General features: G+C 40.8%; 1 pseudogene across 1 annotated transcript in view; it reads left to right on the forward strand.

Annotated features, from left to right (window-relative positions):
• LOC146690247 (mitogen-activated protein kinase kinase kinase kinase 4-like) overlaps positions 1–25,364 on the forward strand; it is a 106,839-nt pseudogene that overhangs the window by 70,039 nt on the left and 11,436 nt on the right. Inside the window, exons 13-26 of the transcript XR_014915743.1 lie at positions 2,186–2,347; positions 2,483–2,569; positions 4,051–4,389; positions 6,256–6,405; positions 9,587–9,871; positions 11,550–11,659; positions 12,539–12,699; positions 12,907–13,004; positions 13,743–13,924; positions 14,896–15,013; positions 15,542–15,886; positions 16,683–16,797; positions 19,905–20,072; positions 20,469–20,612. The product of XR_014915743.1 is annotated as a mitogen-activated protein kinase kinase kinase kinase 4-like (transcript). The remainder of the gene's footprint in view (positions 1–2,185; positions 2,348–2,482; positions 2,570–4,050; positions 4,390–6,255; positions 6,406–9,586; positions 9,872–11,549; positions 11,660–12,538; positions 12,700–12,906; positions 13,005–13,742; positions 13,925–14,895; positions 15,014–15,541; positions 15,887–16,682; positions 16,798–19,904; positions 20,073–20,468; positions 20,613–25,364) is intronic.

Below are 25,364 nucleotides of genomic sequence, written 5' to 3' on the forward strand. Positions count from 1 at the left end.
TTGGGCTTTGAATTATAAATGAAAAAACATAAAATTCAACAGATCTGAATCAGTAACACTTTGCTGTTTTTTCAAAGCGACAAATTCAGCAGAAAGTTAGAATGACTAAGTAGAAAAGTCCTTGTTCCTTTGATTTCAGCTCGTCTTGTTTGGGCAGTGAACCCTGGGGGGTTAGCCAGTTTGTCTGCTGCAGTTAATATATGTGTACATTATGTTGGTGAGATTAAAGTTGTTTTACTCGGGGGGATAGCAGTTAGATTTTGTACTTGATAATTTCATATAATGTTCCAAAATCAATTTTTGACTAGAGTGGGAAAAAAGTTAATTGGTTTCCCCAGAGAGTGAATTTGAACACCTTTGCTGTAATTATCCTATTATCTCTTTAAGCTATAATCACTTTTCTGAACCTGGCTTCATCCTCTGTTCTTAAGAAGAGAGAGAAAAAAGTTCAGTAACACCGGAGAGGAGTAAAGGAAGTGCAGGGAGGGAAAAAGCTTCAAATAGATGATTATAAATTTGGACACGACTGAACTAAATTCTCTGGAGGAAAAAGAGAAGAGACAGCTCTAAATATTAAAAGAGGGACTGGGGAAACAACCCACCCCCACTCACCCAAAAAAAGCAAATTTAAACACGCTCAAAAATTCACTGAGCACATATAAATGCACTGCACAAGTGTAAGGCCTCTGTGGGAAGAGAGAGAGAACAAAGTTGTATTTCTGCTCGTGTTTTCCCACTGCACTTACAGCTCAAGGCTCCGTTTTTGATTAATGACGGTGCTTGTGGATGAATCAGACAGCGAGAAGCCACAGTTGAACGCCGGCCACGTCAGTGAAATATCGGCGTACATGTGCTCTCCTGTTCTGAATAGATCCCCACGTTTGGAAGCTTGAATGCTGAGCACAGAATCTGTGCAAACACGATGCGTCATCGTACGCAATCCGTGACCTGCAGTCCCGCAGCGTTCACCGCACCCTGTCACAACTCGCTCACAGACAGAAATCAGTGTAATTTCTTCATGTGTCTGCTTAGAGAGCCAAGCTTAAACAAAAACACGCTGCCTGTCAGGCCTGAACTTTCACACTGATTAAGATATCCAGTGTTAATGCAGTCCTTGAAATGTTGACATGTTATCGTCTTTTTACTTGTCTGTCCAGCTCATACACCTCCGTAGTATTTATGTTTTCTCTGCTCACATCAATAATACATTTTTGCCACAACCTATACTGATGTCTATCTGTTCAAAAATACTTGCAAACTGAGTTTAAAAGGTCCCCAAAACCCCCAAATAAAAAAACAAACAAAAAACAAAACAACACAATTTGGATCGCTGTTAAAACGAACTCTGAGCCACATTGGTAGAGCTGTGTAAATCCTTGACAGCCGTGAATAAAATAATTAAAGAGATGACCTGCAACATAGTGCATTCCAAATTAATCTATAACTCATCCTGTTTTGAGCCCTGCAGGGTTAAAATTCATCCTTGATGGCCTCTAAAAAGTCAAATTCATGGTTTTATCTTTTTATATCTGTGTGATAGAGAAATCTTAACATAGCTGAACTCAGAAAATGATTGAAAATTGATTCTCTTGAGCCTCTTGATTGTTTTGCTTTGAAGGTGTAACTTCTATAAGCAGCCTTCACTATGTATCTCCTTGATGTGATGAAGCAGAGACACTTCTGGAGTCCCATCACAGTGACACTGCAGACTTTACCTAAAACATGAAGATTATCCAGTAACCCATTGATTTGCCTTAGATTAAGCCAAATGATGCTGTAATGTTGGGCCTTTTAGCATAGGAGTGTTTGAGGTTGAGTGTGGCAAAGAACCACTTTCATACACTTTTAGAGCGGCTTCATTTTTCTGCCCCAGACGCTGCCACTCGAGTGGCACCAAAGGCAGTTATCGTTATGGAGGAAAATTCAGAGCAATAACCATGTGCGCTATACAGCAGTGTGCTGAATGTTTGAACAGGGTTTTAACCGTTTCGTGTGAGTCGCACACTTTGTGGTCTCACGTTGCTTCTCTTACCAATCCAGGTCAAATTTAAATATTAATATTGTGCCAGTCATGCAGATTCTAGTTCAGCACTGATTAGGAAACATGAGGTCAGTGTCTCGTATGACTTGACAAAAATCAGAACTAGGACGACGAGCAGTTTCTTTCTTTTTTTAACTCCTCCAGCAACAACGACGTGAGCGCGAGATGAGGAGGCAGCAGGAGCGTGAGCAGCGCCGGCGCGAGCAGGAGGAGAAGAGGCGCATCGAAGAGATGGAACGACGCCGCAAAGAAGAGGAGGAGCGCAGGAGGGCCGAGGAGGAAAAGAGGAGGGCCGACCGCGAGCAGGTAGGAGGGAATCGACTGGGCAAGACACTGAAAGATTTGTTTTATCAACTTTAATTAGGATTTGTATTAATTTGGATGAACTTTTACACCCACCTTTCTGATATTTAACTAATGGCTGTGGACTCTGACTGACAGGAGTATATACGTCGACAGCTGGAGGAGGAGCAGAGGCACCTGGAGATCCTGCAACAGCAGCTCCTCCATGAACAGGCCATGCTTCTGGTGAGTCACATTCAACTTCATTTTTCCCCCTTTTATCATTTAAAAAAAAATCTAAATGAGCTTAATGCTGTTTCTACTTTCATGCCCCAAGTGATTTTAATGTTTCTGCAGCTCCCAGGTTGTTAAATTTCCTAACGCAGGTACTTTATTCCTCTGTTACATGAGTTTTCCTGAGTCCATTTGCCTTCTGTGCTAAACTTCATCAAGTTTTTAGAAATAACTTTTGACTTTAGTGAAGCCGAGGGGAGCCGTCAACGGTTGAGGTCAGAGTATAATGAGCGTTCTCAGATTTTGCCGGGGAAATCAGGATGTTTACGAGCCTCTCAGTGAAGGTGATGTCATCAGCAGGAAACTAGTCATCCCACGGAAAGAGAGGGCTTCCCCTCTTCCAGATGTTAAAGGGTCAGGGGAGGCGATACTGATACTCAAACCATGTTGTTATTTTCTTTTTCTTTTTAAAGGATTCTGTTCCTTTTGGGGTTTGGAGCGGATATTCACATAATAAAAGGATATGACCGTTAACATCCTCACTTCCAGTTTCAACCATTACTTAATCTCTGACCATGTGGTTCCTGCATAGTCACCATTCACAAACTCATGCAAAAAACAAGCTGACTTCTATTTAAACTGCGAAACACATTACTTTGAGCTGTATTATAGGGATGAATGTTACATGTTTGAATTAACAACCTATAATTAGATGGAGCCTCTGGCAATGGGCACAACTGTCCCACTGCATAAAACTGTATTAATGCTTCACTGGTTTAATTGCTTTTCACCACAGCGGTCTAACAGGCGTGCAGTTGGACATTTTTTCCCCCACCAGTATCCATCAGATGGTTTAGTTTTTTTGTTTGGTTTTGTTTTGTTTTCGTTTGTTTTTTAGTCTCCTCCCATTTAAATTCTCCACTAAAGCCTGACTTAGCCTGAAACTCAATGTTTTAACAGAGCACATTTTTACACAGTCAAATCACACTGTGAGTTGAATTAGCAGTGTTTCAGTCATAAAGGGTGCATTTAACATTTTTAGGACCTGAGACACTCAGCCTTATAGAAACTAGAATATAAAGCTATGTGTGCCGTGTTTGTTAACAGCTGTGATGTCATTGCTCACAGTTACAGGATATATATTAAATATAAATATATCCTTATATATAAGGATAAATAATATGTAATAAAAGTAAGAAATTAGTTAAAAGCCTTGCAATATTATAATGCCATTACCACCAAGAGCCTTTCAAAACAAAGTGCTCTCTCCATCTCTGATGCTAGCTTCTACACAATAGTTTTCATACAGTCGTATTCCTACAGTCACTGCTGGCATGTGACTCCAAACGGATGGTTGGTGTAACTGTATGGGGTCATCTAAATGGATTCTTAATCCCTTAAAGTATCAAAAAGGACTTTTTTGGACATAGTAAGTGTCGACCAGCCTATGTGTGCTAGCGGTTTTGGTTCAACTTGACCCTCCCTGTACTCAGGAGTACAAATGGCGGGAGCTTGAGGAGCAGCGGCAAGCTCAGAAACTCCAGAGACAGCTGCAGCAGGAGCAGGCCTACCTGCTGTCGCTTCAGCAAAACCAGAACTTGGACAGTAGCAAAACAGCCCAGCAACAGACCCCCAAACCCCCACAGAACCCTGAACCTGACAGGGTAAAGCCTCTGCAAGCCCCTGAGCAGGAAACAACAAAACAACCACAGAACACTGACAGTGAGAAGACACGGCCCAGTCCAGCCTCCAGTCTGGAAAAAACTACAGAAAGCAGGCTACCAGTGGCTGACCTTCAAGGCCCCGCCCCTGACTCTGAGCCAGTCAGAGAGGTGAACCTCGTTAGCTGATCAGTCACAGTGACTGCTTTTAAAATGCTTCCTTTGCTTGTGTATACTCACTCCCGCTGTCTTTAGTGTATCGTGTGTAGATGGTGACGGTGAGCTGATGGTGTGGGGTGAATGGCTTTGTAGACGAGCTCTGTAGCTAGACTGTTTCTAAACTCACATGTCTAATAATTAAACAGGTCCATGACGCACATATATGCCTGTGTTACAGGACCAACAGCAGTTATTTTATCTATTTAGGTGAACTTAAATATGAAGTTCTAATAAATTGAACTCAACTTGAGACCAATCTTTAAAGCAAGATTAAAGCAGGGCTAACTGAGAGAGAAACAGAAACAAAAGGGAGAATAATGGTTAACGTAGGTCCAATATGGAGCATGAAACTGATGTGCTGCACATAGAGTTTATAGTATTGCTAATTTCCAATACTTGTGAAATCCTCATAGGAAAAAAGTTGGGAAACTAAAGAAATTATTATACCAAATACCAACAAACTAATATCTAGATGCAGCATATTCATGTTCACTTCGAGGATTCCTTCAGACTTCCTGAAACATAGAATAAAAAATACAGCCTCTGAGTCTGAAAAGGGCTGCCAATGTTGAAGTGCCTTAAAGGTGCATTCTTTCTAATGGCCAGCAGAGGTCAACTCCTCTGGTTGCAAGATAAGTAAGATTGTACAGAAGCCTGTGAGAAAATGAACCTACTTCTCCCTTTATGCATGAAATCAGTAATCAGTTTTTTAGGGTCTCGATTGCCAAGTTCACATTTTATTAAATAAATCTTGATGCTTCCTTTGCAAATTATAGCCCCATTTCAAGTACAGCAGATGATAAACCAGGGTACAACTTAAAATCCCTGGTTTCTCAGTCAGATCCACCCCCATGCTCCTATCATCTAGTTTCAAAAACACAAGACATCGATATTGAAAGTGACAATCTGGCCTTCAAAGCAGAAGCCCAAACGTTGGTGTCATGGTGGCTATGTCAGCGTTCTGCTTACAGTGTATGAGCAGATGTCATTTGAGCTTTTTCTCGTGAGTTTGCAGTGAAATGCTCACTTGAACAGCTCGTCCCTCTAAAGAAGGACACAACTGGTCTCTAATTATCCTCATGGTAGTCCTTGTCCCCACATTAATAAAAACGAGCCACCTCATTAGTGCTCAGCGTGACTTACAGTCTCTTTCTTCTTTATGGCATTTGGTATCCTTTTTAGTGCCTATTGGGAAGGATAATGACAGAGACGCTAGCCAAATAAAAGCACATCATTGGCCAAAACAGCTCAGAAGCCCTAACATTGGTGGAACAAACAGGATAGTCATTTTTGATAGTTCAGCCATCATATTTGTCGTAATGATAACACTGTAATCACAAAGTTTCTGATAAAGTGGCAACATGAAGAAAAAAAAATCACAAATGGAAAAGATATCCAAATATCCATTTTGAAGAACAACCCAAACAACATTTCAAAATCTGACTTTCTATGGTGAACCGTGTCCTGGACCTCAGTGTGTGACCTAACCTTTCCTTTGTGAATGTCTTCTCTCCACATGAAAATGCATGACAGTCTTGCTGGTTCCTTCTCGTAGGGATGTGGGAACACTGCGGTGCCAATAACACTGCTGCCTTTGAGGAGGTGCTTTGTTGTCCCTGCTGGTGTGCCTGTATCAGCAGATAACTTTCTGATGTGCTTGAACTACTGCCAGAACAAATCACCTCTTCTCTGTTGGAAGAAACTAACAAACCATAGCAGCTGATGGCTTCTGTCTTTTCTCCTCTTCGTGTACTGACCTGTACCCACCTGTATTCTCAACTTGCTGCTAATGCTGCTGTTTGCACGTGTCCTTCTTAGGCTGACGAGCGATATCGGAAGAACATCCAGGGTTCTCCCCAGGCGGCTCAGACCAAACCACAGCAGCCTCCGGTGCCGCCGCGATCTGAGTCTTCATACCCCAATGGGAACTCTGCTTCTGAGGCCATGCACCGGCCTGTGGAACCACAGGTAAGAGTGACTTCAAACCATTTCTTCTTCTCTTAAACTATTCTGCTTTTACATTTACAGCTGTGAGTTGGTGTCCACTGGATCACTGGACTAGGAACAGTCCACTGGTGATTTACATCTTAAAGGGTGTTGGAGCATATTGAGCAGTGGATGGGGTTATGAGATTATGAGAGAGAGATTCATGTATTTGACAGTTTCATAATGTTTGCATGACACAAGATCTGATTGTAATATCGACTTCCCTTTTTCTACATGGAAGTAGTAATAGTGGAGCTTGGTCGGGCTGAGCATGCCTGAGGACTTTATGGCTGCTAACCTGTCATTCAGTTATGTGAACAAGCCAAATTAGGGCGAGAGTTATTCGTTCCTGGGCCACAGTGTACCGGACGTGATCTGCAGTGGGCATGATAAGCAAAGTCATAGCGTAATGACTTACTCAGTTTTCCCCTCCTTCCTGCAGTCAGTTCACTGTCACTAAAATGAAACATTACTGTCATAAATCAAAGAGCCAAAGCTTAACCACCTTATGTCACTGTGGTATTGTAACCCATAGTTAACATCTTTGTCTGTAAGAAGGCTGTAAAATTAATAATGAATTAATAAGTTGAAACGCACCCTTTGGAGAGCTAGTTCTGACCCTCTGGCCATGTGTTCGACACCCCTGGTTAAGAGTATGCTGTCAGCCTTATATTGCCAAATTGCCTTGCCAACTTTGAGTGGATTTATGATGCTGAAATGTGTTATAGACCCTTGCATGCATGCTTTGAAAAGCTCATTTTTCACAAAATACCGGTTTATTCGAAAAGTCCATTTACCTTCTTAATAACCTGAACATTGCTTCAAGATGTTATCTGTGATTTTTTTCCCCCGATAATAATTCATTAGGTTTCTCCTTCAGGTGACTCGAGGAAAACTGAAATCTTTGCACTTTGGAAGATTTATTGTTTCTCAGTTTAGGAGTTGTTCTGCTTTTTTTCTCTGCCTTCATGGATTGTATCTTTAGCTTTGAGGTCGTTTCATCTGAATAATGTTTCCAACTGTGTGCTGCTGCTGAACTTCTCATGACTCTTTTTAGCCTCGGGCTTGTTATTACCTCAATTTCATTTCCCTCGTTTTAACCAGTTAAAATGTGGAACAGCATAAAACTCTTGACTGATTTGAAAAGAAATCTCCCCTTTTTCACCCAGCTTCCCTGTGGTAATGAAAATCAACCAAGTCCAACCTTCTGCCATAATTAACTCTTGGACTGACAAGTTGTCCTCCCAATATGTAAATGCAAACAAAAGCCCTTTCACCAGATGTGTGTTTACCACAAGGTGTGCAAATGTGTGTGTTTATGGGATTTGCCTGATGCTGTAATGGGGGGTTTGAACATCTCTGCTCTACATGCTGTAACTCCTTATTGTGTGTTGGTGATTAAAACATTCATAATTCATGGGCATCCAAATTTTGCAGGGTGACTCAGGCAGTATTAGTCATTTTCCCAGTGAAGGATTGAGCACACGAAGCATGAATAATCACAGTTCATATAAGTCAATCTGTTTTGGATATGTCACACAGATTACATTATATAGAAATGATGCTGTTATTCAGTAGGATGGGGGTTGTGTTGGCCGCGGGTGTGACGATGTAATTCACTAGAGCGTTATTAACCCATAATGTTAAAAGTGGATTACTCTCATTAACAGAGAGCCTATAGAGTATTCACCACACAAAGGTCTCATATCATGATGCCTAAGGACCGACGTGAGGTATTTTTATTAGCTGCCTTCCTAAAGAAATCTCACTGCTGTCAAATATGGAAACAAAAATTAGTTAAGGTTAAGATGGTGATTATGAATAAGGTGAAAGGCAGGATGTTCAGTGCCCACTATCAAAGTCACATGTTTTCCTCCACTCCCAGCCATGAATGTGTGCATGCTGCGTGGACCGTTGTGGTTCTGTCGGCACGCTTGTTTGCATGTCAGCCTGTTTTTACTCCTTATTCATGCATCATCTCCAGATAATTTTTGAAGGTGATCTAAAAGGACTGTGTAGTATATCAAAAGGACTAAAATGTCCAAAAAAAAAAAGCTGACTAAAAGCCAAGCCAGTAAAATCATGACTCAATATTTTTTTTCCTGGATCAATTCAGCTTAATCTCTCCATTCCCTGTGAATTATGTCTTCTTTTATATTTTGTGTCGTTCCCTGATTTATCCAGGCTACCCTTCTTTTTTTTTTTTAGTTAAAAGCTTTTACAGTGAAATTTCTGCTCTCCAAAAAAAGGGTGGCCCAGGTGATAACAGGTATGACGTGCAGATATGTCTATTTCACAAGTGCTCCTTCTCCCCTCCTGTTGCACTCTTGGGTTCTTAAGGGGATTTGCAAAGATTTGAGTCTTTGCCTTTAAAATGTCTACAGCTCTTCTTTGATTTTACAGACAAGCTGTGTCAATTTCTAACTGAAATCAGCTTCTGTGGCGTTAAAACAATCTAGTATTTCAGAGCAGTGGTTGTTAACATCGTGTTGGCTTCTGCCAAGTTGTCAGATCAACTCGCCACATCTGACACCGTGTGTTTTTATAAATCATAAATGCTCTGTGCACAAATGACCAAGACTGAAAATCCTTGCATCTGAGCTGAAAGAACATTTCCATCTAGAATCCCTGATTGAACTTAATGCCACTGGAAAAAGTGAATACTGTAGCAGCAAAAGGTTAAATATGTCATCTTCCATCTACTTTAAGAGCATTATAATAAATCTATAATGTAATTATATCCTCTCATTTACATCTATACCAACTGAATGTGCAGAAGAGCTCTTCAGCTGAAGCCTGGCAGCAAGTAGGAGCTAAATGACAGCTGCAGTGTATGGATGTGTCATTCTGTTAAGTCATCGCAGCTTTTCTTTGTTGTTTTTACTTTCTGCTCATTGCTGGATCCTTTCGTGCTGTAAGATCCCTCTCACTGTTCCACATCTAATTATGAATGACCCAAAATAACCTTACAATAACCAGTAGGACCTGCATCGCCCTGATTTCCACATTTGAGAAGTCTAATGTTAGTGTTACTAACATTAGCTCAAATGTGACAAACCCCTTAAAATACCCTACAGTCCCTGAGCTTGTTCCTTGTCTGAATACCCTGCATGCAGACTGACCTGCGCTCCCCCATTGTGTTCTGTTTTGTGTCGTCCGCAAGGTTCGTTCTCATCTGGCTGCTTTAAAGAGCAGCAGCAGCGTGGCCTCATCAAACTCCACTGCCACTCCGCCTGTTGTGTCGCGATTGCACTCCTTCACAGAGCCACTTACCCCTAGCTTTGAAAATCTCCACCTTCAAAACAGCCACGAATCCCGCCGTCACCTTCCATCATCATCATCATCACCACTATCATCCTCATCATCAACGCCTGCTCGCACTGACCCACACCCCCATCCTCAGCCTAGGCCCCATGAACCAGCCCCTTCAGCGGAGGTCCCACCGAGGGTAAGGACTAGAAGAAAGAAGCCCAGTGTGGTAGCATTAGTTGAATAAGACAGTCTTCTGTAATTATTTCCCACCATTTTTTTTTTTTTTTATACAATATCAGAATTTAAACAGCTGTTATTTTTTTTCCTTGTATGGAGACCAAGAAACACGATATCCACTGTATGTGAGGAAATCGGATATTGCAGGGCATTTTAGTCCAATTTTTGCACACAATATCTGACAAAAGAGGAAGTTACTGTGTGGTGAAATTTCTTGTTCATGCAAAAATAGCTGTTAGTTAAAATGCATCACAACATTCAATCCGTGACCGTTCTATAACTCGACTGTTGTTCCACTTATAGGATGAGTCGAGACAGTCTGCCTCATGCTGCTTTCTTCTTCCCTCACCACACTAATTTAGACTTTTGCTGCACCACCGCAAAAAAACATAAAAATAACAAGATGAGGAATGTAAGCATAAGAAGACAGTCGTTTCCTAAGAGAATCCACCCTGTCAATGCAACACAATGGGAAAGCTTCAAGTAAACAATGGTGGACCTCACAAGCAGGTTCAGCCTTAAAATAGAGGAAAATGCTACTGAGAAAAGATTGACCAATCAGTAACATCAGCTCATACTGTTTCCATGTTGTCCCTAACTTAAACTCTTAAATAAATAAATGGCTGAAGGTTCTGTTGTGCATGGCTGTGTTGCTCTGCTCTGCGTTGGCTTCACTGAATTTACATGTGACTGATTTAGGGGAAAATGTGCCTCACATGCGTGACCTGTGACTACGATGAAGGCTTTAGTTGGCGTACCTACATTTATACATTTCAAGTTAGATACTGTAAGAACACAACAGGCAGTCACGTCAGAGATGCGCAGCTCATAAGCAGCAGAGATGCAGTACGCATAGATCCTGTGTTTTTGTTTCAGTCACGTCATCACCAACCTGAAATGTGAGCTTGTTGGTGCGTTGTTTAAACAAACCCAGCTGTTTAATTTAGTCTGATGTGAACACAGTTATTGTGTATTCTATTAGAAGGCAGTCTACTCCCCCTTACATGAAAGATAATAAGATTACTTATCCTGACAGTACCAGAACAACATTTAAGCTCATTACAAGATTTGTACCAACTGTCTAGCTTCCAAAGCTGCTACTTTTTATTTTAACACTTTTGTTTTATGCTTGCTAAACTCATGAATACTAAAACACTTCAGTTACTCACACCTTCCCCCTGATAATTCTGATATCCTTCTAATATGTGACAATTATTACTTGTTGGACATTTTTTAAGCTTTGGGTGTAATTTTACTGCCAAGTCAGACTTTAAATTGACTGACTGGAGCTTTCATCTCTGGGCCAGAATTAATTACACACAATCTGTACTTTTATATCACTGAGTGAAAGGTATCTCTACAAAATCAGTAAAGGTTATGAATCTCTATTTTCTCTAGTTTCTATTTGGGAATCCAGTCTGACGATTAGTCCAGCCAAATAATGTGTTTACCTTAGTCATCCTGACATGTTGTGGTATAGCTACTAGTTCTGAAGTTTTCCAGTGGATTAAAATGGTGACACACTCATGTGACGGTGAAGTTTAAAAATATGTGATTTGCATATTGGGCACATGACAGCACATCGATGCCTAAAATGTGTGTATTTGTAAGCTGGTTACTGTTTTTATCATGAAAAGGTTCCCGTCAGGACTACATCAAGGTCACCAGTGTTGCCGAGGCGAGATTCGCCTCATCACCTTGGCAACGCCGTACACAGCAGCCACGCAGCACAACACAATGCTGCCAGGTAAACTTTAGTAACCTGTGTTGTGTAAATGTGTTTCCTTTCTTTGCTTTACTACTGCATTCTTCTTCTTGCAGTCTTTGTTGTTGTTTTTTTTCATTTCCAAAATTTGGAAACGTGCCCTTTAAACGATATGGCTGACATTCTAGATATGTGATATTTAGAAAAGAAAAGCCAAGCTTGCTATTTTTAAAAAGCATCTGTGTAGTATGACACGTGAGTCTTCTTTGAAATAACAAAAATATAATTCGTTAAACGACAGGAACTGGGCCCAGAATAGTACCCTGTGGCACTCCACCAGTGTCTTAAGCAGGAGACTGGATTCAACGTGCTTCAGAGCACGTTGAATCCAGTCTCCTGTTTTCAACTCTGCAATTACAAAGACATCCAGAAAGAAAAGACTTTCACAAAGGCTGTGCAAAAACACTTCATTTAGTGATGGATCTGATCTGACAAATTAATTCAGCGTCTTCACTGTCTGTGCTGTTGCAGTCCCAGTCTGCGGAGTTGTGTGGGAGGCTTTATGTAATAGTTCTAGCTGTCTAACCTTGTTGTCTCTACTTCTATAGTTGTGTGTAAATGTGTGTCTCTATTTTCAAACCACAAACCTTTTCATGGAGTGCCATCTCTCTTCCTTCCTCTTTACCCTGCAGTGCTGTTTTTAATATCTAAAACTCTTGGCTTTCTGTAATTTCAAGTGTTTAGCGTTTTTACACTGCTCATTAAGAACTTTAACTGTAATCCAATAACATGTCAGTAATAATTAGCAAATTTAAGAAGTTAAATTAGCTGTGCTTTATTTATAACATTTTAATTTGCTGTTTAAAAGTTTCTATATCTATGATAGTTTACCTGACTCTCTTGACTCTGTTGCCTCTGCAGTGCAGCGGAGCCTCGGCTGCTGTGGGAACGAGTGGAGAAACTGGTTCCCAGAACGACCAGTAATACTGGCAGCGGAGGCTCCAGTTCCTCTAGCAGCTCCAGTAACTCCAGCTCTCAGCCCGGTTCTCACTGTGGCTCAGGAGAGAGGTTCAGGGCCCGCTGTGAGTTCACACATATGTTAACCAAGTCAGCAATTAGAAACATGCAGGAGGTGGACAAAACAAACAACTAAAAAATCACCTCAAAAAATAGCTGTGCTAAAGTGTGTAATAACATGTAGGTGAAATCACTAACAACATTAGTTAAACGTGTAGATTTTATTCCAACATTTTCCAACATGCTGACCTTATCACCTCCACCTCCTTTAGCCTCTTCTAAATCGGAGGGTTCACCCCTCCAGCGGCCAGAGAATGCTGGGAAAAAACCAGAGGAGAGGAGGGACGTGCTCAGGCCGAACAGATCAGCGGTGAGAGTGGACCCGGAGCTGACTAGCCAGTAGCTCACTAGGCGGGATGGGTTTAGTTAAATTCTGTGTGCGTGGTGACTGTTACGTGTTGCGTCCAGTTAGTTGCTGTTAGATAGATGGAGAGTGTGATTATTAACAAATTGTGACAGGGATCTTGCTGCTTGAGTCTTTTTTGTGTGTGGGTATATGAATGAAAATAAACTGACTGGTCTGCTCAGGCTAAGAAATGCTTGTTTTATCTTTGGATTGAGCTTATTGGCTGAAGGGGTCTACTGCACGTATTATTCGCATTCTCTTCTCAGCGGTCTCTTCCTCAGCGGTGGTCTTTTTAACTCATGGCTTCTCTTAACTTAATAAATTAACTATTTTTTCTGAGCTGGTTTAATTTTTCATCTTTGCAGCTCTAACAACTGTTTCATTATTAGAATTAATCCACTAACCTTACCTACTGTAGCTTGAGGAGCACCAGCTGTACTGCTCTGGAGTCATCTCTTTTTTCTCTTTTGGCTTTGCTCTTCCGTTGGTTTCTCATTGGCCGGCGCACATCTATAACCATTCTTCTTCTCCAGCAGCTTTCTCTTTCCTGCGTTTCTTAAGCAAGATTAACAGCAAATCTTACGTAGTGCCCCTTGCTATTTGCATGTAATATGCAGTGATGAAGAACGGACAATACATCAGCAGAGCAAGAATGACTGAACACATTAAAACACGGTTCACTTTTTATGTCTCGGCTTCTAGGACCTGACGGCTCTGGCCAAAGAACTGCGTGCCGTGGATGATGTTCGCCCCCCAAATAAGGTGACAGATTACCCTTCATCCTCCAGTGAAGACTCGGACACCACTGACGAAGATGACGATGAAGAGGTGGATCAGGAGGCAGGTGAAGAGTCGACCTCTGGCCCGGAGGACTCCAGAGCTGTGTATGTACACAACGTTCCTGCAGGCTTTACACTTTCAGAGCAGAATTCATCGGTTCGGGTTAATGGATGAGATTATGCTCCTGCTTAGCAGAGATGCATTTTGATTTATCTGAAAGTTTTTTTAGGCAAGTTAAGCCAGACTGCAGTTGTCTTGGTAATGCCTGCAGGCTGACAGGACCAGCCCTGTCTAAATAAGGAGGAGCCTTGTGTGCATAAAACAAAACAGAAAGTCTGCAGTCACCAGTCAAATCACATTTTATTTTCTTTAATCAAATGCTGTACTACTATTAAACATTTAAGCTTTAAGTCCAGATACTATCTAAAGCACAAGTACACACTGGAGTAGTTGCACACTCTTAATATCATATCCTCTACAAAGAAAACAACAAATGTATTGATAAGAAGATCACCTCAGTTTTAACTATATGTATTTAATTTGTGTGATATACTGGGATATTTATAATTGGAGCTATTTTTTTATATTCTGTTACATTTTGTAATATACTGGATTATTTCATTTCATTTAGTTATTGTTCTTACTGTTCTGGAGCAACTGTGACCACATAATTTCCTCTGGGATTAATAAAGTATTCTGATTCTGATTCCCGAGATGATCAACATGCCACAGGACTTAAACTAATGTCACACTTAGTCATATTATGGGTGTAGACAGCACATTCACCTACACCTGTATTACAGCGAGATGTAGAAAGCCTCCTAGAGCACAGTAGAGACTGCTTTGAGCCTATGTGCAGAGGACATTTGGCTAATTTGTTGTCAGGCAAGCTGTTTGTTGGCTCGTTGGGTAAAGTCCGGGGCAACCATCACCTTCGGCTCTGCAGAGTACCTTTGAGTGCCGTGTCTGTCTTTTATAAAGCTGCTTTTTCTCATGGCTTGCACGGGTGTGTAAAACCATATTGGAGCCCAAACATGATGTGTTTGTGTTGAACTTCTCCTCCCCTCACCTGCAGTTCTTCTCGGCTGAGTAACGGAGAAACGGAGTCTGTGAAAACCATGATCGTCCACGAAGAGGGCGAGAGTGACGCGGGCACAACGCCATGCAAAGACAGCACGCTGATTGTCAGACAGGTACTGGGAGATCGGAAAAAGAACAACCAATCGTTCACCTCGTACTTTTTAGCTTTCCCTTTATTTGTACATTTTGTTTGTTCATACCCCGACAGTTTATCCATTTTGTTTGTATGTTTCGTTGGTCATGTTCTTACTTTTTGGCCAGTGGATAGCAACTCAGTGTTAAGAAATGAAGCATAAAAGGCTGACAGAGTTTAATAATGCATACAGAGAAGTGTTGAACAATTTCAGACATTTAACTTTTAAAAAGCCATTTGATCAGGTGACAGAAAAAGAATCAGGTACGTAGGTCATCTTCACATACATTTAGGACCAATGCACACTACAAAAGGTCAGTTTAAGTAATTTTGGGGCATTACGAAAGTATTATCTTACCATGTAATCAACTGCTAACAAGAGTTTTCTTTCCGCCTGTAGAATAGCCGCTCTAGTATACCCTTTGTTCTAGCTAATACCTTCCCTTCCCCTGAACTCATCAGGAACACATCTAGACCCAAAGCTGTGTACCCCTCTTTCTACTTCCAGAGTGCAGGTGACAACAGAAAGCGTACGGGCCCTGGCCCAGGCCAAACGCAGACACCTGGCATGCATGCAGGCTTTGCCCCGAGCCCCGGCTCGGTGTCGCTCCAGGGCCTCGCTCACCACACCCCCAGCCCCCACCACCATCATCATCACCATCATCACCCCATACAGCATTCGGACAGGAATGGCTTTGCTGGTCGCATCCACCATCTCCCAGACTTGATCCAGCAGAGCCACCATTCCTCCCCCTCCTCCTCTGCATCCAACTCCCCTTCCTCTTCCAGCCTTGCCAGTCCCTCGTCCATGTCCCCACAGAGTCCCTTGGACAAGCTTGGCATCCTCACAGAGGTATGTCTTCAAGTCCCAACGCAGACACTGGCTTAGGGTATTCATTTCTTGCACAGGAGTGTCAAAGGGAGCTTTTATAATTATTGCCATCTATAACACTGTAACTCCCCAAAACAACTAAAATCATTCAAATAAATAAGATGAGTGCTCGTTTTTTGTTTGTTTGTTTTTTCAGTTTTTCAGATTTTGACACACCATCTCTCTACAGAGAGATGCTCGTGTTGGTGGAAGCTTGCATTTTTGTGAATATCTCCTTGATATATTTATTATCGCAACAGATCTGTTAGCTCAGTTTTTGGGGGTTTTTTGTTTTATTTTGTTTTTGCCAGAGTTGTCTTTTGTCTTAAAAGCATTCCTCAAAACATTTAAATCAATTTTTATGCCTTGATGTTGCCTATTTTCAGCAAACAAGCTATATTCTCACATTCTCCAGACAATAGATGGTAGCACACATGGCAGTTAGGAGTGAAACCGCAAGTATGTTTTCCAAGGAAACACTTTTTAAACGGCATTTTTTCCCTTTTGTGTTGTTATTGTTTTTTATTTGTTTTGTCAGCAGTATTCATATTTTTTTAGCCTTCATCATCCTTTTTGCCTGTTTCACTGTTTATAAGTTTACCTCCTGAATGACTGTCCACTGTATTTGCATGCAACACATACCAAAATCCTCAGTTTGCCTGGCTGTGTTTTCACTGTGTTGTTAAGTGTTTCCATTTATCTTTGTCCATAATATCTGCATATGTTTATGGTCTTTGAAAAACAACACTTAAACATTTACAAAACTCCTTCTTTGCAGAGCCAGTCTAGTAACAACATGCAGAAGCACAAGTCTTCTTCCTCCTTCACTCCGTTCATTGACCCACGACTTCTCCAGGTCTCTCCATCCACCGGCAGTGCCCTCAACAATGTCGGTAAGGTCACTTTGTCAACTTAGGTTAAATTAACACTTCCGTGAGAGATGACACGGGGATAAAGGTCACAATAAAGGTCTGCAGGCTCCAGAGTCAAAGAATTATTTCTTAGGCCCACTGAGAAGAGCCTAACTAGATGTTTTACCGCAGGCATAAGACAAATCCAAAAAGCATTTCTGGTTGTTGAATCAAACTTTGAACAAACTATGAGGAAAAGTTGTCACTCTGGAAAAGCTCAAACACAATGACTTCAATTCTGACACAAGCCAACTTTTTACTCACAACTCAAAGTCACTGAATTGGAATAGAAGCTGCAGTTCTGAGGTTTGACTGTCGTTCAGGAGGGAACAGCCCTTCTGAGTACATCCAAAGAGAAATCCCAGAGTGCTTCCCTGACTGAGCTGCACCACTGATCTCATGCTCACACGTGGAGTTCAGGTGCCTCAAAATATGATAGCAAAAATTCCTTAGCTGTTCAGATTGGGACTTGAGTCTGTGATAGGGCTGGGCGATATATCAAAAATTTATCGTTACCGATCGTGACTCTCATCGACGTCATTTTGCCCATGTCGGTAAATTCGGTATTCAAAAAAAAAAAAAGGAAAGGCATGTGCAGGTTGGCGATGTTCATGTCCCTTTAAGACGCTGTGCTACGTTACAGACTTGACGGGGTGGAGTCACATGACTCTACTACCTGTAACAAGACGAGACACGGGTGAACAAATGGAGGACGATTTAAATGTTGAAGCAGCAGCGACGGAGGTAGAGCTGGTGGAGGAGGAAGAGGAGACGCTTGTTAACAAAAAAATGCATCATCAATCGTTTGGCAACATTTTGGATTCAACAAGGATGATATTGATCAAAAAATTGTTAAATGTAAACTCTGCAAAAAGACTGTTGTGTCAAGTCAAGGTAACACAACCAACCTCTTAATAAATAATATTTATTATTAAACTATTTTGTTTACAAGGGATATACATTTTTTAGAGAGCATGGTTACATATTGTGTCCTACACTTTTTATTTTGTTCAGTTAATAAATCTTAACCACTAAAAGTACTTACTACTATTGTCTTCATTTATTTTCAGTGACATTTTACAGTCCTTTAAAGTGGTAATAGTATAATTGCAATGAATAGGTCTGGGGGGAATAATATTATCAAAATAACTGGAGGAACTATGCTGCCTGCCACAGCCCCATCAAATGAAAAAAAAAAAAAAAACGTTTGTTTTTTTGGCACTTGGGGTGGTTATCGTCCAATCATCGTTATCGAGGTTAACTGCTCAATTTATCATGATATTGATTTTAGGCCATATCGCCCAGCCCTAGTCTGTGAGCTTTCAAACAGTTGACTCATATGATGACTGACGGCTGGTTTTCTTTACTTTTCTGACAATTTACAAATGTTTGGGACATTTTAGTCATTCGGATGAATTTTGGTAAACTATTAGTACAGTTATTAAACAACTGAATCAAGGTAATAATGAAAAAAATATAATAATAGTTTAGTGAAATTCATCCAAAACACTAAATATGAAAGAGGGACAGCTCATGTTGAGCAGTTTGGAGGCAAGGCTGAGATGTTTGGAGATATGTAGAGGAGGGAGAGTGGATATATCGGAGAAATGATGCATCTGCCAGCAGGGGAGAAAAATCAGAGAGAAAGATGTAGTGAAGAACATGCAGAAGCTTGGTGTGACAGAGGATGATGAAAGGGACAGGGTGAGATGATGAGCAGATGATCTGCTTTAATGACCATTAATGAGAGCAACTGGAAAAAGAAGAAGGACTGAAAGAGGATAAAAAAACTACTAATGAGGAGCTTTGCAAAATCGACTTTGCCTAAAGGTGAGGTCTTTGAGGCAGTAGGTGTGTGATTGACCATAATCAACTATAATCAACACTAAAGAGATTAATACATGGAGATCTGCTTCAGAAATTAAGGCTTGGTTTAAAATAATATAACTGAGTTATTGTAGTTTACAATAAACATTTTCAAGTGCTGGTCTTTCCCTGGATGCTGAATAAGCATTTGGCCAGGTGAGCGGTAGTATGAACATATAAATGGCTGCAATGGGAATTAATATTAATATCTTCTTGACGACTGGGACTTTTTCTCATATTTCCTCCTCCAAAAGTCATAAAAGAGGTTCATATTGTCCAACACACTTCTTTCAGTAATCATAAGTGAAACAAAGAGATCTTACTTGAATTTTAGTGTGCTAAAAATCATTGTTAGGAAGCTTTTGGTTGTTTATCTTTGCTGATTTAATTGATGATTATCATTCATCATTATTAACAACCAAGTTCGACACAACTTTCGTCCCCAAGCCACCCCCAGTGGTGGCTCTCTGAAAACCGTTCCTCTAGGTTAAACCCACCGCTTCAGTTTTGACTTCGTCTGACTAGCCGCCAGTGTCCACAGCTGCAAACTTGCACTCAGATACACAGAAGCTCTGACAAACACAGCTTCTTCTTTTCAAGGAGTAAAGAGGCTGAGCACATGAAAATGTCATTATCATTAACAAACAAAAAGAGTTGGACTCTGTTTCACTCAGGTCATAGAGTTCATTAGCTATCGTCATTAACAAACAAAGCTTTCTTATCACTACAGCCCTGTTCTCTCATCGTCAAGGCCAAATCTTAAGCCATTACCTCACCTGATGCAGCTGGTGACCAGCCATTGACCCCCTTAAGTATACTAGATTGTTCAGTCAGCATTTAATCACTGATTTGAGGCAGTTAAGTTTTCCTACAGATGCCTGAATCTAGAACCAAATGCATGTAAGAGAGCCGGGTAATGAGTAATCCACAACAGACACCATAAAAACTCACATCAGCTCCCTTTTTTACTGGTTTGAGCGGAGCAGTAGTGGGAATCATTACATTGATATTTATATTTCTGTATCCCATTCCAAACTTTCATACTTACAACATGACCAATTATTCACAGTAATATAAAATGTACATCAATCACACAATATTGATATTCCATTCTTAAATATCACAGTTCACTACATGCTGATCATGTGACTGACCCTCACCCCGTTCGGTAAACTCTACAATCCTACGCCATCCTACCTAAGCCCTTCCCTTTGACCTTTTAGGCTATGGGAACGATGCCCGGCTGGCAGAGGCACTGAGAGCAGATCCATCCCGGAAGGGCTCCGTGGTCAACGTCAATCCGGTCAACACCCGCCCTCAGAGTGACACCCCAGAGATCCGCAAATACAAGAAGAGGTTCAACTCTGAGATTCTTTGCGCTGCCCTCTGGGGTAAGAACAAAAAGATAGGGCTTAAAAGAAAGGATACTTTAAAATAATTACCCATCAGTTGATCAGACTATGATGTCACTTTGAATAACAGGGTGGGGGTGGGGGGATAATGGCTTCTTAAAGAAAATGCTACTTATTTAATAAGGATTTTTTTGATGTAAATTATTATTAAAGGTAAATTTGTTGTGCCAATGTTTAAGTATTTGTATTAACATTCATCAAAGTCCAGCTTTTTACCAGAAGTTGTAGTTATAAAGGCCTTCACCACATGGTGGCAGCAAAGCTCTAATAAGGCCACATATTAGCGCCGTCAGGCCAAGCAGCAGACCTCCAGTTGAGCTCAGTGGCTTTTTTTGGACGTTATCCTTATGGGCATGTTTGTGCATTTGTGTGTAGGAGTGAACTTACTGGTGGGAACAGAAAGCGGCCTGATGCTGTTGGATCGCAGTGGTCAGGGGAAAGTTTACCCTCTGATTAACCGCCGACGCTTCCAGCAGATGGACGTCCTGGAAGGACTCAATGTCTTGGTCACTATATCAGGTACACAGACAGGCACACTTTAAGCACCCTGATTAGTGCAACTAGAATTAGGAACCGATGAGAGATGGACTGAAACCAACGTCTAAAATTGTGCAGTATAAAGCACAAACTTGCACACAGAGTTACCTTGAAAGTACAGTGCTCGACAAACACCTTGAGCCACCCCTCATTATATTTTGCTAGGAAAATTGGAATTAGGTGTAATGATAAAAGATGTGAAAACAAAGTATATACGTTTTCAAGTAGCCTCAGAAATTAGTATTTAATCTGACCACCTATTAGAATTGAATAGAATAGAATTCAACTTTATTGTCATTGGACATGTCACAAGTACAGGCGACGAAATGCAGTTTGCATCCATCCAGAAGTGCTTTAGCCATGATATAGATATATTACAATATATATTAGCAATAATATAGATATGTGAGTATATTACAGAAATGGGTCTGTTATAGGTATGAGGGTACAAAATATGGGTCTATTATGGTATGTTATAATGTACACATAATAATGTAATGTAAAAAATAATGTATAACTATAAGTATGTACAGGCTGTAGTGGTGTACAAGCTATGTACAGGCTATGAACAGGATATAAATATGAAAGCTATACAGAAATATGACCTATGCAAGTTATAAACAGTTGTAGAATTAAAATTATCATATGTACAGAATGATTATTTACACAGAGCTATACAGTAGTGCAGGTAAGATAAGTGAGGGTGTGGATAATTTCTACAGAGGCTATATAAAGTGCTAGTGCTTGTGAGTGGTGGTTCAGTCCATGTTATTATTGTGTGTATGAGGGTACAGTTGTCCATTGTGTGTGTGTGTGTGTGTGCAGGTGGTTGTGGGTGTGTGTATGTTCTGTCCATGAGTTTAACGTGGGTCAAATGTCAGGAGGCAGAGTTCAGGAGTCTGACAGCTGTGGGGAAGAAGCTGTTCCGGTACCTGGTGGTCTTAGTCCGGAGGCTCCTGTAGCGCCTCCCAGAGGGCAGGAGGGTGAAGAGTCCATGTGATGGGTGACTGGGGTCTTTGATGATTTTCCCAGCCTTTTTCAGACACCGCTTCCCGTAGATGTCATTTATGGCAGGAAGTGGTGCTCCGGCGATGCGCTGGGCAGTTTTCACGACCCTCTGCAACGCCTTCCGGTCCGAGGCGGAGCAGTTCCCGTACCAGACTGTTATACAGTTGGTCAGGATGCTCTCGATGGTGCAGCGATAGAAGTTCACCAGGATGTCTGAGGACAGGTGGTTCTTCCTCAGAGTCCTCAAGAAGAAGAGGCGCTGGTGAGCCTTCTTGACCAGCTTGGAGCAGTTGGTCGTCCAGGTGAGATCCTCGGAGATGTGGACTCCCAGGAACTTGAAGCTGCTCACACGCTCCACAGCCGTCCCTTTAATGTAGATGGGTGGATGTGGGCCAGCATTCCTCCTGTAGTCCACGATGAGCTCCTTGGTCTTCTCGGTGTTAAGCAGTAGATTGTTCGTGTCGCACCACTCAGCCAGACGATCCACCTCCTCCCTGTAGGCGGCCTATTATTCTTCAACATAGTCTGAACTCTTCTCCAGGCTTCTTGAAGGACATTCAAAGCTCTTCTTTGGCCACCTCTCTCTCTCTCAAGTTGATACCACACTGCTTTAATGATGTTGACGTGCTATGACTGATAGTGTTTCATTGTGTTTTTTTTGTCCAGCTATGCTTTTACTGCATTGGCAGTGTGCTAAAAAGTGAAGTCACTGCCAATAATGTTTAACATATTGCATTGTGGTTGAAAATCTGGTGGTATTTTCATTTTTACCTCAACTCTTCTGTATGTATGATGATGATTTGGACCAAAATTTTCAAATTTATATTTATCTCTCCATCAGACCTGTTTCCACTGATTTTCAGTCCAGTTCTTGTATAATTTGTCCTTAAGAGTGGCTTCTTGACAGCCACACTTCCACTGAGACCGCTGGTGAGGCTTCATTGTAGAATAGATGGATCAGCTGAAGGTCCAGATACATCTTTCAGGTCCTGTGTCAGGTTTTGCTGGCCTTTTTTCCTGTTTCTTTAAGACTTGACTTTCAGCTATCTGCAAATTCTTTTGTTCTCTACTTGTCAAGTTTTCAGGTAATCACTCTTAAGAATCACTTTGTAGATGAAAAAATATTTTTCGTCAAATATTTTATCAAAGAGCAACAACTTTATTGACTGACTAATGCGTTTTGTTAAGGTTCAAAATATTGGGGATGGAGACAAGAGAAAAAACCACAATAACAACACTGGTCCGGCCGGGTTGAGTCAAACGATGATTTAATGATCACACACGTGGGAGATGGACACTGATGCAGACAGCCTCAAAATCTCAAAATGGTGGAGCATTGCTCAAACTTTTATAACCTCTGGTGCCTCCACCTTATCATAAAAAGCCTAAACATTCACATGCTCTCTCTCACACAGCGCCTAAGCTACGACCTTGGCTCCCTGTTTATCTGCTCCTGCTGAAATGGGGCAGAAAACTCCAGCACACTCTGTTCTCTTCTACTCAGACAAATTAGACAATAACCTTCTGCGAACAGTATTTCTTATAACTCAGCAATATAATGCATCATAAAACAATATCATTCATTCACAACAAGTCAGCAATTTAATGTAATGCAAATCAGTTTAACTAATGCAATAGTTATCAGCTTCTTCTAATTCAGGAGAATAATGCAAACTAAAACTACATAATAATTCACAATCTTTAATTAGGGGTATGACATGGCATAAAATAATATCATAATTTTACAGTTTCGAAACGCGTTGGTCAGTCAATAAAGTTGTTCCTCTTTCATATTAAGTGTTGCTGGAGTTCCTGCATTGTGAGTTTTTCATCCCGTCCATGCACCTTGGAAGTAGGCGAAATTGTTCCAAAAATTTCTGCTGTCAAATATTTTATGCCAAACCATTTTATGTTGTGTTTCATTGTATTCATTTTTCCTGGATTCAGCTTCTAGTGACAAAAGATACTATTTAAAATTGAATCTTTGCAAAGCTGTCTTTTATGTTTAGACACAACACTGGCACATCCCAGGAGTTAATGCTTTTTTCATGCTTGAATGATTCACCGACCAGTGATAAGTAGCTCAACAAACAAACTCAGCAAAGCAGCAATTTCAAAATCCTACATTGTCTTGTTTCCAGGTAATTGCATTTACAAGATTTCCAGAGAACTTGACCTCTGACCTTGAGGTCAAGATCACTGAGATTCAAAGTCGTCTGAGAGTTTTAGCAGCTACACCTATGGTATACATTTGAAGCTCCTACATTGCCTTATCTTGAGTTATCGCCTTCACAGACTTGGGTGTCGTTGCTGCCTGCCTAGCGGGGTGATGACAATACCCAATCAGCCTTTTATGACTAAGGAGTAAAAGTGAAAAATTTGGCTGCTTGGAAGTAAAATATTTAAAAAATGAGGGGTGGCTCAAGACTTTTGCACAATACTTCAGTTTGTACATTATGTGGCCAAAAAATGTTCACTTTTCTGCTTGTTCAGCTTAGTCTGCTCAGTATCTGTTTGACCGTCGTTTTCTAGTCTGCTTTCTACTTTCGCACATTGAAAGAGCACCCGCACTCGTACTTCTCCTTTCACAATTTCCCAAATGCACAGAAATGACACAACAGATAATCTGAGTGAAAAGGATATTGAGTAAAACTCTGTTAGCTGAAACCACGTCATGTATGTGCATGCTATGTAACATTGACACACAATTGAGGTTTCCATGATGGACGGAAACGTTCTTCCATGTAACTGATTTGCAGTAGATTTCTAGGAGACAGTGTGACAGAAGAAAATTACCAAGATTTCAGCACTCATTACTCTGCAAAATGTTACTGGGTCTTCATAAATCCACTATTATAAACACATTCTGACTAAACTCATAACACAAACACTTACTAGTAAAAGCTCTTGAGTGATTACTCACAGCTTTAGCTGAAAAAGGGACGTGAATCTTGGATAATATTCAAGTTAGGAGTATGAGATTGGAAGTGTGGATTGTAAAAGTTTCCACATCCCTATAAATAAAGGCACATTACAGAGCCGTGAAAAAGTACTGGCTCCCTTCCTGATTTGTTATTTTTTTTGTATATTTGTCACACTTGCATGTTTCAGATCATCAAACAAATTTTAACGGTAGACAAAATGCAGGTTTTAAATGAAAATTTCATGTTCATTAATTCTCAATAAGACAGATTGTCTGAATAATTCAGGGCTACTTCTGCTCTTCCTAAGATCTGGTAGAAAATCAGATCAACAACACGACATGCTGTCCTGCACAAAGGAGAACGAGAACTAGCTCACAGAAATGTTTGGGTATCATTATATTATATATAATCTTTGTTAACTTTACCACAATATAAAACACTTTGCCATTGCTACGTGTCTGAAGCCAGAGATCAATTGTATTGTTCCACAATCAGATAATATGTAAGTTGAACTTTTTGGCAGGCGTGCACAGCGCTGTGTTTGGAGGAAAAAAGGGAAAATCCACTGCAAAGCAAAGCCAAGGCCTCAGTCCAGACATGTTTGAAACTCTAAAACTCCACCATGCAGACATAAAAGACATGCATGTTCTTGTGTGCTCTTCAAGAATTTGGTCATAAATGAAGTGACACAGATGCAGGAGAAAGTTTTCTTAATATCACAGCTGTATTTTTATATAATCGAGGCAAAACAAAACAGGAGCACCAGAAAGACAAAAAACAAAACACGAGTCCAGCACCAAAA

This window comes from Copadichromis virginalis, linkage group LG16, assembly GCF_057382275.1.
Source record: "Copadichromis virginalis isolate Kocher_CV1m ecotype Utaka linkage group LG16, C_Virginalis_male_GT1.1, whole genome shotgun sequence".
Lineage (NCBI taxonomy): Eukaryota > Metazoa > Chordata > Actinopteri > Cichliformes > Cichlidae > Copadichromis > Copadichromis virginalis.